Raw genomic sequence first — 13,611 nt, 5'->3', positions numbered from 1 at the left:
TATGTACCTGTTCTGGCTCTAGGTTTTGGGGGGTTGTTTTGGCCAAGACACCCCATGCCCCCCCTCAGTGAGTCTACCCCTACCATGCCAGTAGGGGTGAAAGGATCTGTTAATTTTGGTTCTCTCAGTTCCTCGTTTTTCCAATTGCAAATTCAATTCTCAACATTTCTGCAGCAATTTGTGATTTTTTAAAAAAATATCAGCATGAAAATACTTCAGCATTTTGGTGTCAATTTCTTCTAATAAACACATTTTGGTATGCAGTTTGGCTAATGTAAACATTTTTGCAAGCAATTTCTCCTAATATAGTGCATTGTTGTATGTTATTTTTCATGAATATGTTCATTTTATGCACATTTTCTCCTAATGTAAGGATTGTCTGGTCGTACACCTACACGGGAAGATTAGGATAAGTGTGAATGTTGAAGGATGGCTGTGTTTTAGTTTGCATATTGTTTCAGAAAGTGTGAATTCCCGGAAGATTGCTCCGCCTGTGGCTGCGTCTGAGATGAGCTCTGTCTCAGAGGAAGCTTTTTTCAGTTTAAAATCAGTCAAAAGGGAACTTTGACTGGTGTAAATGTTCTCCCAGGCAAGGGTGAACCGAATAGATTATCCACAGAAACTTTGTTGGGCTGTCGGTGGCTGGAATTGATCAGGAATTCCCTGGGAAAGGAAGGCATACCTAGCAGCCGAGGACGGAGTTAGGACTTCCAGCAAGCTGGGCTGAAAAAAAGCGAGACGTTTTTTCTTTTAAACGATCCACAACGGGCGAGCTTTCTTCTGTCTAATCTTATCATTTGGCTTAAATTACTACAGTAAAAGAGATTTGTTTAAGAATCAGCAATTAAGATACCTGGGTGAGTTACACTTCTCTCTTTTATACAAGGAATTAAGGAGGAGGAAAGAAAATTTTAAAAGCTTATCTTATTTTTTATGGCAAAAAGCAGACCTGAATTTGGAAACTATAAAGATTAAAATGGATGAGGGGCAACTTACCCGAAGAGAAAATCTGATTTAGATGATTATTTGATTGATACATGTCTGGGACTACTTTTTCTTGGACTACTTTCTTTAGATGAATCTGCTGTTTGTGTATGTTACTAATTGTTCGGCGCTGTGAACCAAATTTGTTTTGCATTCTTGGACGTGCGGGAGATAAGAACTGTGCTGGCCAGATGTCAACAGGCCTGGAATATTAACTCCCTTATTGCTGGAAAAAGAAGCAAATTACTCTTTGCTTGGGAATTGTGGCTATATTGGAAATTTGAAGGGTTTTTTTTTTTGGCTTTAAGAATGACAATCAAAGAAGTGGCAGAGACCCTGGATGTACCCCTGGAAGGGTTTTCCCCTCTGGATATGTTTCAGAAGATAATGGATGAGATTAAGATAACGAAACAAGAACTGGGACAGAGTAGTCAAGAGATGGCAACTGAATTTGGTAAAGTGAAACAGGAGTTGAAAGAAATAAAGGATTATATGAGAAAAGAAGCAGATGGACAAGCAATAGAATATGAAAAAGAAATTAAAGGGAAGGAGCAAATTCTGGAGATTGGATCAGATATATCAAATGTGGAATTGGAAAAAGATTTGGACTTTATGGCAAAAATTGAAGGAAGGATGCAAGTCCTGGAGATTGGAACAGATATATCAAGTGTGGAACTGGAAAAATATTTAGAGTTTGTGGATCCTGGAGATAAAGATTACTGTTTGGAATTCGGCGTTGTCCCTGGAGAAATTGATGAAGATATCAGAGATAAAGCTATCAATGTTTCGATGGAATTTCTGGACTGGAATGATTTGATGGAACTTGAAATAGAGAAAATTTATAGAATTAATTCCAGATATGTGACAATGGAAAAACTCTCAAGAGATGTGCTAGTGCATTTCGTAAAAAAGAGGAACAGAGATACGACCTTACAACAATATTTCAGCAACACATTCAGAATTGATGGCAAGGAAATATTTGTGATGAAGGAAATTCCCATCAGACTCTTACTATATGACTATGACAGCAAGATTATTATGGGTGCAAGGATGGAAGTTGGAAGATGGAATTAACACTGATAATGGAAAAATGGCTATTGAAATTACTGGTCCTAGTAGACTTGATGAGATGGATTAATTGACATGTTTATTTGAAGAAAAATCGAGGGATATATTTCTCAAGGAGTGGAAACCTCTCTTTGACTTTTTGCGGAAAGAATAAAGTGATGTTAATGAGATTTGATGATTAATTAAGATAACTACTGGAGGAAAGTGATTTTGTAATATTAAGAGACAGGTTTGTTATATATCATAGACCTATAACTGATCTGCGACAAATCGGAAGTCAACATTTTATTTTATTGTTTAATTTGTTTCTTTTTTGTTTTGTTTTGTTTTGTTTGAAAATTTGAATAAAATTAATGATAAAAAAAGAAAAGAAAGTGTGAATTGGATAAGATTCGGCTTTAAATGTGAACAGAATCTAATATTTCCCCCATCCCTGTCTGCCAACGTTGCCAGATGCTGATACTCCTCTGCTTCCCCATTGCTTGCCCACCTATTTGAGTATCCTGTTTTCACATGGCAAATAACTCTTGTGTATATATAGGATGATATCCAACAATTGTCATACTCAGAATAGACCCTCTGAAATCAATGGGACTGCTTTGAGCATGATGAACACTGGATATCACCCATAATTTATTTGCAATAGTTCTAAATCACCTTTTCACAAAAAATGTTCACATGATGGTTTGGTTTGATTTGATTTAATATTTGTATGCTGCTTTCCCAACAGCTTTGAGCTCAATGTGGCTCACAATATAAGCTGAGCCTGCACCTGTCTCCTAGCTTAATCCACTTCTCAAACAGTTTCAGCAGGACACTGCAAGACATGTTCTTACTCAATTTCTTGAAAGCCAAGTGTCAATGTTGTACCCCATCTATTCAGGATGTAAGAAAGTGGGCAGGTGAACTCAGAACCACTTTTACAAAGCAGTTTCTCTTGATATGAAAGGGAGCAAAATAAGGGACCCTAAATATCAAGCAGCTTTCCTCCTAAAAATGGGCAACCAAAATGATCAAGGGGCTACAGCAACTCCCCTATGAGGAAAGGTCACAAAATCTGGAACTTTTTAGTTTAGATAAAAGGCAAATATGGGGGGGATTGGTCAAGACATAATAAAATTATCACGTGTATAAAATTATGCATGGTGTGGTGAAAGTGGATTGAGCTCTCTCATAATAGCAGAACATGGAGTCAATGCAGCTGAATGTTGGGAGATTCAGGGCAGACAATACCAGTTGCTGGGAATCTCAAATAGAGAGTGTGAAGAAGGGGCTCCAGTCCCCCTGGATACCCTTCCCCGTCCTAGGAGCCAATTCCCTACCCAGGGCAATTGATCCTGGCAAAATATCCTTCTCTGCCAAGGCTGTGCACGCTCACAACAGCCCTGCAGAGTAGGTAGCTGCTACCACCCCTTATCTGGTTAATCACCCTGAGCCCAGGGGAAGCTCAGAGCCCCATAACTTGCCTGAGATCCCCAGACACAAGAGTCAAGCAGACACTCCTTGGTCTGGGGCCCTAAACAAACATCCCAATTTACACAGTAGTCATGGTCAACCATCTTGGATGCAGGTTTTGATGACAGAGAGGATGCTGTTGCACTCAGGTCCTGCTTGCAGGCTTCCCAGAGGCACCTGGTTGGCCACTGAGAGAACAGAAAACTGGACGAGATAAGCCTTTGAACTGACCCAGCTTTTCTTATGTTCTTCTCACTCCGAATTTAAAGTCCGTTTTAGATTAACTCTTTATATTTCAAAAACAGTTAGAAGCAAAAATGAATTAAATGGTTGCATACTCAAGTGTTATGATATGCTTCTAAGCAAGTTTTTAAATATGCTGACAAGATGTACTAAATCACACCCTCTAATTGTAACTTCTTAATTATTGTTAATAATCAGTCATGGGTGCTAAGGTGTATGAAATATAACGGCAGTATTTGGTGTTCAATTTGTATGATTTAAGTATGTGATTTGCAGCTCAGCAATAAAATAGAACAGAAGTAAAGTAAAATCTGTTGTTGATGATCATGGAAAAAACCAAGAAAATCAATTGTATCTGACAGCACAATCTTTAGAGACAGCTCTTAATTTTATTTCTGGTCACAAAGGAAAATCAGAGCATTAAATGTGGAATGCCTTTGCTGCTGCCATATGTTTCAATACAGTGCACTGCAAAATTATCTTGTAGAAAGAAATATTTATGGAGAGCACCCTTTCACTGAGCTGCAACTGCAGTCTCAGAGACAGTTACTCAACTCTCTGGATATGAATACATTATTAGTATGAGCATTATTCAACGTGCTGGCAAAGGAGATGAAAATGTGAGCACATTGTAAATAGTAAGGGCTGAGTCATGAAGTCTTCTTGGCTTGTAAACTCGATGTACCTTATTTATTATTTATTTATTTATTACATTTATACCCCGCCTTTCTTTTCATGCTAGAAACCCAAGGCGGCTTACATATAGTTCCCAGGTGGGCTCCAGGCACTGACGAGGCCTGATGCTGCTTAACTTCAGCAGGGTGCTTAGATACTAGGATTCCATGTTCCTCAATGGTGGCCACTGTGACCAGCAATAGGTGGAGGAGAGCCAATGACAGGCAGAGTCAACTCATTCTAGTTTTGTCCTCCTCCTCCTCTCTGCTGAGTTCTACAAAGGCAACCCTGTAACTAAGGAGAGAGAAGATGACAGCCAGTGCTACCCCCTGGTCTGATGGGAAGTAAGAAGACAGGGAGGTGGGGGCTGGCTGAGGGTGGACTGAGGTTGGGCGACAGGGCCACATCAGCTTAATGGATGAGCCCCCACTAGTGTGTAATCGCAAGTGACTTTCTATCCAGAAAGTAGAGCAGATAAGCCAGGTATGGGGAGCCTTTGGTCCTCCTGAAGTTGCTGAACTACAACTCCTATCGGCCCCAGCAAGCATGGCCAATGGCTGGGGATGACGGGAGTTGTACTTCAGCAACATCTGGAGGGCCAAAGGTTCCCCACAGCTGATATAAGCCAATGTCACATTTGTGTCCCACCACACTCTACAGGTGAGGAATCTCAGGCATGGAGCCAAATACAGCCCTCCTGACTTTTCTGTCTGGTCCTTGAGACTCTCCCAAGCGCCCCCCCCCAATTACTGGCTGTGCTTCAGATCCCCCTTGAGTGTTTTTGCCTGGCTAGAATGTGTCCTTGAACTCTGATAATGCTACTTGCTTGCCTGGATGGACGACAGAGAAAGGGGTGTGTGAATATGTGTAAAACTAGCTTACTGAACAAATGAAAAATTCATGTTTGTTGCTTTTGCCTCTGGCCCCGCCCCCACTGGCATGTGACCTCCCCCAAAAGGTTGTTCTGCAGGGAATGCGGCCATTGGAATGAAAATGGTTCCCCACCCCTGACCTACAGTGTAGCGTGTGGCGTTTACACAACATGAAGTTTACACCTTGGGAGAATGATGATAACTGGTCCTAAATTTAAACAGAATTCATAAAGTTCTAAACATATAATGCCTGTAACCCCCTCTGCTACCTATAAAAAGCCCTAATGTTTTCTTTTGAACTAAGTCTGGAGTATTGGTCTCAGAACCTGAGCAAGCCTGGCTGTAAGCATCTCAGAATCCAGTTTAGAAGCTGTTAAAAAAACACCACCACACATTTAAAGTAATAGCAGCATGCTGCCATGTTTGAGATTACACTTCATTCTTTCACCAAGCAGCAGTTAACTATCTTAGGATTCTATTTGCTTTACAGAAAAATCTTCTTTATTCCCAGAATAGTATCCCCATTAGTGCTAAGGTTCCTAAGGCCGCTCCAAATTACTGTTTTTGGTGCAAAGGGGTGGGGGAAGAGAGCAGCTATTTGTCATTTTTGACCCTCTTTCTTCAACATATCAGTTCTCTTCGGGAGAAATTGCATTTCTCCAGCATTAAAACAAAAACAGAAACAGGAGTTATGTTGCTGATCAAAAATGTGTTACTCCCCAAATTAGTGCTTCCACTGTAATTGGGAGAGTCATACAGTTGCTTATCAGGTATCCATGACAGTTATGCCACAATTGCATAATGCCCATGAAAACAAAAACTGATTGAGTACACTTTCCAGTTGTGGCTGCGTCATTTTCTATATTTTTTGAAATCTTGGGATACTAAGACCATAATCCTGGGCACACATACTTGGGAGTACATTCTGTTGGTCTTAGTGGGATTTATTTTCTAGTCAAAAGTGCATAGGATGGGTGTTACAGGCCCTCATCCTATAGAGGCTGGTTCATGAGGGTGAATGAGACGCTGCCCCACCCACCTCAGTTTGCCCTCAGCCAATTCAACAGGGAGAAGAGGGAACACAACTAGGATTAGTTGGCCCTGCCTGGCATTGGCTCTGGCTCCACCTACTGTTGGGCTTCCTGCCTTCTGCCCTACTGGCAGAGCTTGGAAAAGTTACTTTTTTGAACTACAATTCCCATCAGCCCAATCCAGTGGCCATGCTGGCTGGGGCTGATGGGAGTTGTAGTTCAAAAAAATTAACTTTTCCAAGCTCTGCCTACTGGTTCCAGTGGGGAACAGCCCCCACAGTGCAGCAGTTAAGTATGAAAATGTATATACAGGTATTCCCTTTAAATAAGATCCCCCAAATGTGCCACATGCTAGCAAAGTTACTTGCTCCACCATCACCTCCTGTCTGACAGAGCTGCTGTTACCACTTCACAGACTCCTCTGAACAATTATTTTTAATGTTGTACTTTCCTGCTCCCTATTGCATATTTCTTCTGAAAGGGGACAGGTGAAGGAAATGAAAGCGGAGCTGTGTAGATTCCATCTAATTTTTGAATGTAGAATAGCGAATTTGACAAAGCTTCAGTGCAATTCTGTCCCTGCAGTGTGAAACGGGGCGAGGAGGGTGAGAGGGCAAAATCCCCGGAGCCCAGACCTCTAGAGGACCCAGGCTTCTGGGGGCCTGGACCATGAAAAAACAAACAATACATTACAATTAAATGTTGGTATCTCAACAGACCAGAGAGCAGATATGTTTGTTGCTAAATATCAACATATCCAAGTATTCTTGGATAACTTTTATAGAGAGTGGGACAGCAGAGTGTAACCTTGCTCCTGCTTCTTAAATCAAATTGGTGGCTTTTGATATAATTGACCATGGTATCCCCCTGGACCGGTTCCATGGAATGGGAATTGGGAATTGGGGGCACCGTGTTTCAATGCTTCCAGCCCTGCGTACAGGACCGAGTCTAGAGAGTAGCTTTGGGTGATTGTATTTCGGCCCCCTGGCAGTTGTGTTGTAGGAGGCTGCAGGGTACCATCTTATCCTCAATGCTATTTAATATCTGTATGAAGCCACTGGGAGCGGTCATTAGGAGTTTGGGGGCAAGATGCAATCAGTTTGCTGATGACACTCAGCTCTACTTCCCCATCACTTCCAAATCAGGAGAGGCTGTGCAGGCCCTGGAGCAGTACCTGGACGCAGTGGTGGGATGGATGAAGGAAAATAAGCTGAGCTTGAATCTTAGCAAAAGAGAGGCACTATGGGGGAGTGGTTCCTGTGTATGAGAAATTGGTCAATTGCATGTCCTGGGTGAGGTTTACTCCCCCTGAAAGAGCAGTCTAGGGGTGCTTTTGGACCCAGCTCTGTCACTGGAAGCCCAGGTAGGCTCAGTAGCTACCAGTGCCTTTTATCAGCAGTGCACGGTAAGACAACCACGACTATTTCTGGACCGGGAGACCTGTTCAAGGCATTGGTGACTTCACGACTGGATTTCTGCAATGCACCCTATGTGGGGCTTCCCTTGAACTTGACCCATAAACTGCAGTTAGTGCAGAACGCTGCAGCCAGATTGCTGACAGGAATGAGACCCTGTCAGCATATAACACCTTTGCACTGGTTGCTGATCTGGTTGCTGATTTGTTACTGGGCCGGGTTCAATGCATTACTATTGGTATGTAAAGCCGTTAACAGCTTGGGCCAGTTTACTTTCAGGGAGGCCTTAATCCATATGTGCCCATTCAAGTGCTTTGATTTGTGGAACTGGCATTGTTACAGGTGGTGCATAATACCTGTTCTACACTTGTAAGAAATCATTATTTTAGTGTGGAAGTACCTGCTCTTTGGAACTCTCTGCCTACTGACATCAGGCAGGTGCCTTTGCTGTGTTCTTTTCAGCATCTGCTTTTTTGTTTGTTTGTTTAGGCAAGCCTATCCAGGCCTGGGCAAGGTCCTAGAACGAGTGGTTGCGGACCAGCTCCAGACACTCTTGGATGAAACTGATTATCTGGATCCATTTCAATCGGGTTTCAGGCCTGGTTTTGGCACGGAGACAGCCTTGGTCGCCCTGTATGATGACCTTTGTCGGGAGAGAGACAGGGGGAGTGTAACTCTGTTGATTCTCCTTGATCTCTCAGCGGCTTTTGATGCCATTGACCATGGTATCCTCCTGGGGAGGCTCGCTGAGTTGGGAATTGGAGGTACTGCGTGGCAGTGGTTTTCCTCCTACTTGACGGGTCGTCTCCAGAAGGTAGTGCTTGGGGAGCATTGCTCAACACCCTGGACCCTCCAGTATGGAGTTCCGCAGGGGTCAGTTCTGTCCCCCATGCTCTTTAACATCTACATGAAGCCGCTGGGTGCGGTCATCAGGAGTTTTGGAGTGTGTTGCCACCAGTATGCTGATGACACGCAGCTCTACTTCTCCCTTTTCATCTTCTTCAGGTGAGGCTGTCAATGTGCTGAACCGATGCCTGGCTGCGACAATGGACTGGATGAGAGCTAACAAACTGAGGCTCAATCCAGACAAGACTGAGATGCTGTTAGTGGGTGGTTCTTCTGACCAGATGGTGGACGCTCAACCTGTTCTGGATGGGGTTGCACTCCCCCTGAAGGAACAGGTTCATAGCTTGGGAGTACTTTTAGAACCATCCCTGTCACTTGAGGCTCAAGTAGCCTCGGTGGCACAGAGTGCTTTCTACCAACTTCGGTTGGTGGCCCAGCTACGCCCCTATCTGGACAGGGACGACCTTGCTTCAGTTGTCCACGCTCTGGTAACCTCTAGACTAGATTACTGCAATGCGCTCTACGTGGGGCTGCCTTTGAAGATGGTTCGGAAACTGCAGCTTGTGCAAAATGCAGCGGCCAGATTGTTAACACGGACCAGGCGGTCCGAACATATAACACCGGTTCTGGCCCGCTTGCATTGGCTGCCTATATGTTTCCAGGCTCGATTCAAGGTGCTGGTTTTAACCTATAAAGCCTTACACGGCCTGGGACCACGATACTTGATGGAACACCTCTCCCGATATGAACCGTACACTGCGCTCAACGTCGAAGGCCTTTCTCCGGGTGCCCACTCAGAGGGAAGCCTGGAGGATGGTAACAAGAAAAAGGGCCTTCTCAGTGGTGGCCCCCGAATTGTGGAACAATCTCCCTGATGAGGTACGCCTGGCGCCAACATTGTTGTCTTTTCGGCGCCAGGTTAAGACCTACCTCTTCTCCCAGGCATTCTAGCATTCTAGCATTCTAGCATTCTAGCATTCTAGCATTCTAGCATTCTAGCATTCTAGCATTCTAGCATTCTAGCATTCTAGCATTCTAGCATTCTAGCATTCTAGCATTCTAGCATTGTAGCATTCTAGCATTGTAGCATTCTAGCATTCAGCATTTTAGTATTTTTAGTATTTTTAGTAATTTTAGTATTTTAGTATTTTAGTTTGGTATAGGTTTTTTTGGAAATTTAATGAGTCATGTTTTAAATTGATTAATGTGTGGTTTTAAATTGTATGTTGATATTTTGATGTTGTGAACCGCCCAGAGAGCTTCGGCTACGGGGCGGTATAAAAATTTAATAAATAATAAACAATATAGATGCTGATGTGTTATTTATAGTCTGTTGCAATTTTGTTTTTAAATGTTTTAATTACGTGTTTTTAATTGTTTTATCAATAATTTCAATGTCTTTTTTGTAAACTGCTTAGAGGTTTTTTTACAATCAAGTGATATATAAATTTTGTTAAATAAACAAATAAAAATAAAATAAAAAGCACCACCATTTATTAATATGATTCAGATGCGGCAAAGTGCAACATATACCTTGACACCAGAACTATAGGTAGCAGGCCCCAGTTCCCAGAACTCTATTAACACAACTAATTAATGCAGTAGTACTAAAAAAGTTAAGTTTCTTTATTTTCACTTGGTTTTGTGATCAGTGTTATTGACTATCCCATTCTGATAGATGTCTTTCATTTATTTTCAGTCTTTCTCACCCTAAGTTAAACCTAAGTCACTTAGAAACTTTTTCAAAGAAAGCAGTAACATTTGGTTTGTAGAAAGATTCCCCCGATCATGCATCTTGTCCTGGGCCTGGGCTACTTCTCAGCAGCCCTGCTGAGAAGACTAGATGTTACAGGCAAAGGATCTGTGGGAAGTTTGTGCAAAGGAAGAACAGTGTTTGGAAGGCTGTGTGGATAAACCTTAGGCGCTGATCTAAAGGCAGAAAGACTATTTGCAGTTCTTTCTCCTTGGTAAACACAAGCTGTTACCACATGGGGGCGTCTCCACAAGAAATACCATAAAGTTGATGAGACAGAAACCATCTTTGTGATTTCTTTATTACCATGTTAGACAATGCTGCCTGAAAGAACCCAAAGACAGGCATGCAACTCAATGAAAGTAAAAACGTTGATTAAAGTTGGGAAATGATGGATAATTCCAAAACCCAAAATAATTTTATTGCTGAGCATTGTCACTGAAATAAAACAAATGTCTCTGTAAAATATACATTTGTTAGTTTATTTTAACTGAACATTTGTGATAGGTAGTGTTTCTTCCTAAACTTACCACAATGTTCTGCAAGTGTTAAATGTAATTATTCTTTCAAACTGGGTCATTTCAGTTGCTGCCAAACAGCACCTATTAAAAAGTTGGGTTATGCTACTTTCCCACCATCTGTGCACATAACCTCAATACTAATTGGTACCAGAGGATGGCAGGCTTGCAACATTTTTTAAACATTCCAGCTTCAGTTTCAGTATTTATGAAAAATGGACTGCCTTTAAGTTGATTCCGACTTATGGCGACCTTATGAATAGAGTTTTCATGGTAAGCGGTATTCAGAAGAGGTTTACCATTGCCTTCCTCTGAGGCTGAGAGGCAGTGAGTGGCCCAAGGTCACCCAGTGTGCTTAATGGCTGTGTGAGGATTTGAACCTTGGTCTCTCAGATCATAGTCCTTCAGTGGTTAAGTATTTTCAGAATCCTCCTCTTTCTTTCTCAATCACATCCGTGTTCAGAACAATGAGCTCAAGAACTTACATGTAAAATTCTTACCATCTTAAAAAGTATTTAAATTAAAATGGATATATACACACACACAAGCAAGGCTGTTGACAGTTTTAAGGCTCAGTTGAATGCAGAATATACATTTGAAGAATTAAATTTTGTTTGATTCAGATCAGTAGAAATGAACAGGAAAAATATATCTTGGCATAATGGAGAGAGGATTCAAGGAAAGATAACTGAAAAAGTATGTTGTAGGCTGGATCGACAAGGAAAGGGCCCACTTGCATGGTTGGAATGTTCATACATATTCCCCAGCACTGCGGGATGACAAACAGGGGAACAGTGCCCATGTTACTCTGGGTGTGCACATGGAAGGGGAACATAGCAAATAAATATTGTGGGGTGTTTTGTTGTTATGTGCCTTCAAGTTGACTACAACTTATGGCGACCCTATGAATCAGCGACCTCCAAGAGCATCTGTCATGAACCACCCTGTTCAGATCTTGTAAGTTTAGGTCTGTGGCTTCCTTTATGGAATCAATCCATCTCTTGTTTGGCCTTCCTCTTTTTCTACTTCTTTCTGTTTTCCCCAGCATTATTGTCTTTTCTAGTGAATCATGTCTTCTCATTATGTGTCCAAAGTATGATAACCTCAGTTTCATCATTTTAGCTTCTAGTGACAGTCCTGCTTTAATTTGTTCTAACACCCAGTTATTTGTCTTTTTTGCAGTCCATGGTATGCGCAAAGCTCTCCTCCAACACCACATTTCAAAGGAGTTGATTTTTCTCTTATCTGCTTTTTTCACTGTCCAACTTTCACATCCATACATAGAGATCAGGAATACCATGGTCTGAATGATCCTGACTTTAGTGTACAGTGATACATCTTTGCATTTGAGGACCTCTTCTAGTTCTTTCATAGCTGCCCTCCCCAGTCCTAGCCTTCTTCCGATTTCTTGACTATTGTCTCCATTTTGGTTAATGACTGTGCCAAGGTATTGATAATCCTTGACAAGTTCAATGTCCTCATTGTCAACTTTAAAGTTACATAAATCTTCTGTTATTACTTTACACTTTTTGACATTCAGCTGTAGTCCTGCTTTTGTATTTTCCTCTAACTTTCATCAGCATTCTTTTCAAATCATTACTGGTTTCTGCTAGTAGTATGGTATTGTCTGCATGTCTTAAATTATTAATATTTCTCCCTCCAATTTTCACACCTCCTTCATCTTGGTCCAATCCTGCTTTCCGTGTGATATGTTTTGCGTATAGATTAAACAAATAGGGTGATAAAATACACCCGTCTCACACCCTTTCCTATTGGGAACCAATTGGTTTCTCCATATTCTGTCCTTACAGTAGCCTCTTGTCCAGTGTATAGGTTGCTCATCAGGACAATCAGATGCTGTGGCACCCCATTTCTTTTAAAGCATTCCATAGTTTTCCATGATCTACACAGTGAAAGGCTTTGCTGTAATCTATAACGCACAGGGTGATTTCCTTCTGAAATTCCTTGGTCTGTTCCATTATCCAACGTGTGTTTGTGATATGATCTCTGGTGCCTCTTCCCTTTCTAAATCCAGCTTGGATGTCTGGCATTTCTTCCTCCATATATGCTAAGAGCCGTTGTTGTAGATTCTTGAGCATTACTTTACTTGCATGGGATATTAAGGCAATAGTTTGATAATAATTTCTGCATTCCCTGGGTCCCCTTTCTTTAGAATTGGGATGTATATTGAACGCTTCCAGTATGTGGGCCATTGTTTAGTTTTCCATATTTCTTGACAACGTTTTGTCAAAATTTGGGCAGATTCAGTCTCAGTAGCTTGTAGCAACTCTGTTAGTATGCCATCTATTCCTGGTATATTCCAAGTATTTTAAGAGTAGCTTTCACCTCGCATTCTAAAATTTATGGTTCTTCATCATACGGTTCCTCCATGAATGAATTTGTCATCCTGTCATCTCTTTTATAGAGTTCTTCAGTATATTTCTTCCATCTTCCTTTTATTTCATCTTGGTCAGTCAGTGTGTTCCCCTGTTGATTATTCAACATCCCTACTTGTGGTTTAAATTTCCCTTTAATTTCTCTAATCTTTTGGAATAGGGCTCTTGTTCTGCCTTTTTTGTTGTCATCTTCTATTTCTATACAGTAACTATTGTAATAGTTCTGTTTGTCCCTATGTACTAGTCACTGTATTGTTGCATTTAGGGTTCTAACAGTGTTTCGATCTCCTTTTGATTTTGCTTTCCTTCTCTCTTTAACCATTTTAAGAGTTTTGTCGGTCATCCCTTGAGGTCT

This window comes from Rhineura floridana, chromosome 1, assembly GCF_030035675.1.
Source record: "Rhineura floridana isolate rRhiFlo1 chromosome 1, rRhiFlo1.hap2, whole genome shotgun sequence".
Classification (NCBI taxonomy): Eukaryota; Metazoa; Chordata; class Lepidosauria; order Squamata; family Rhineuridae; genus Rhineura; species Rhineura floridana.
The sequence above is the reverse complement of the archived record's forward strand: the minus strand, read 5'-3'. Positions refer to the sequence as shown.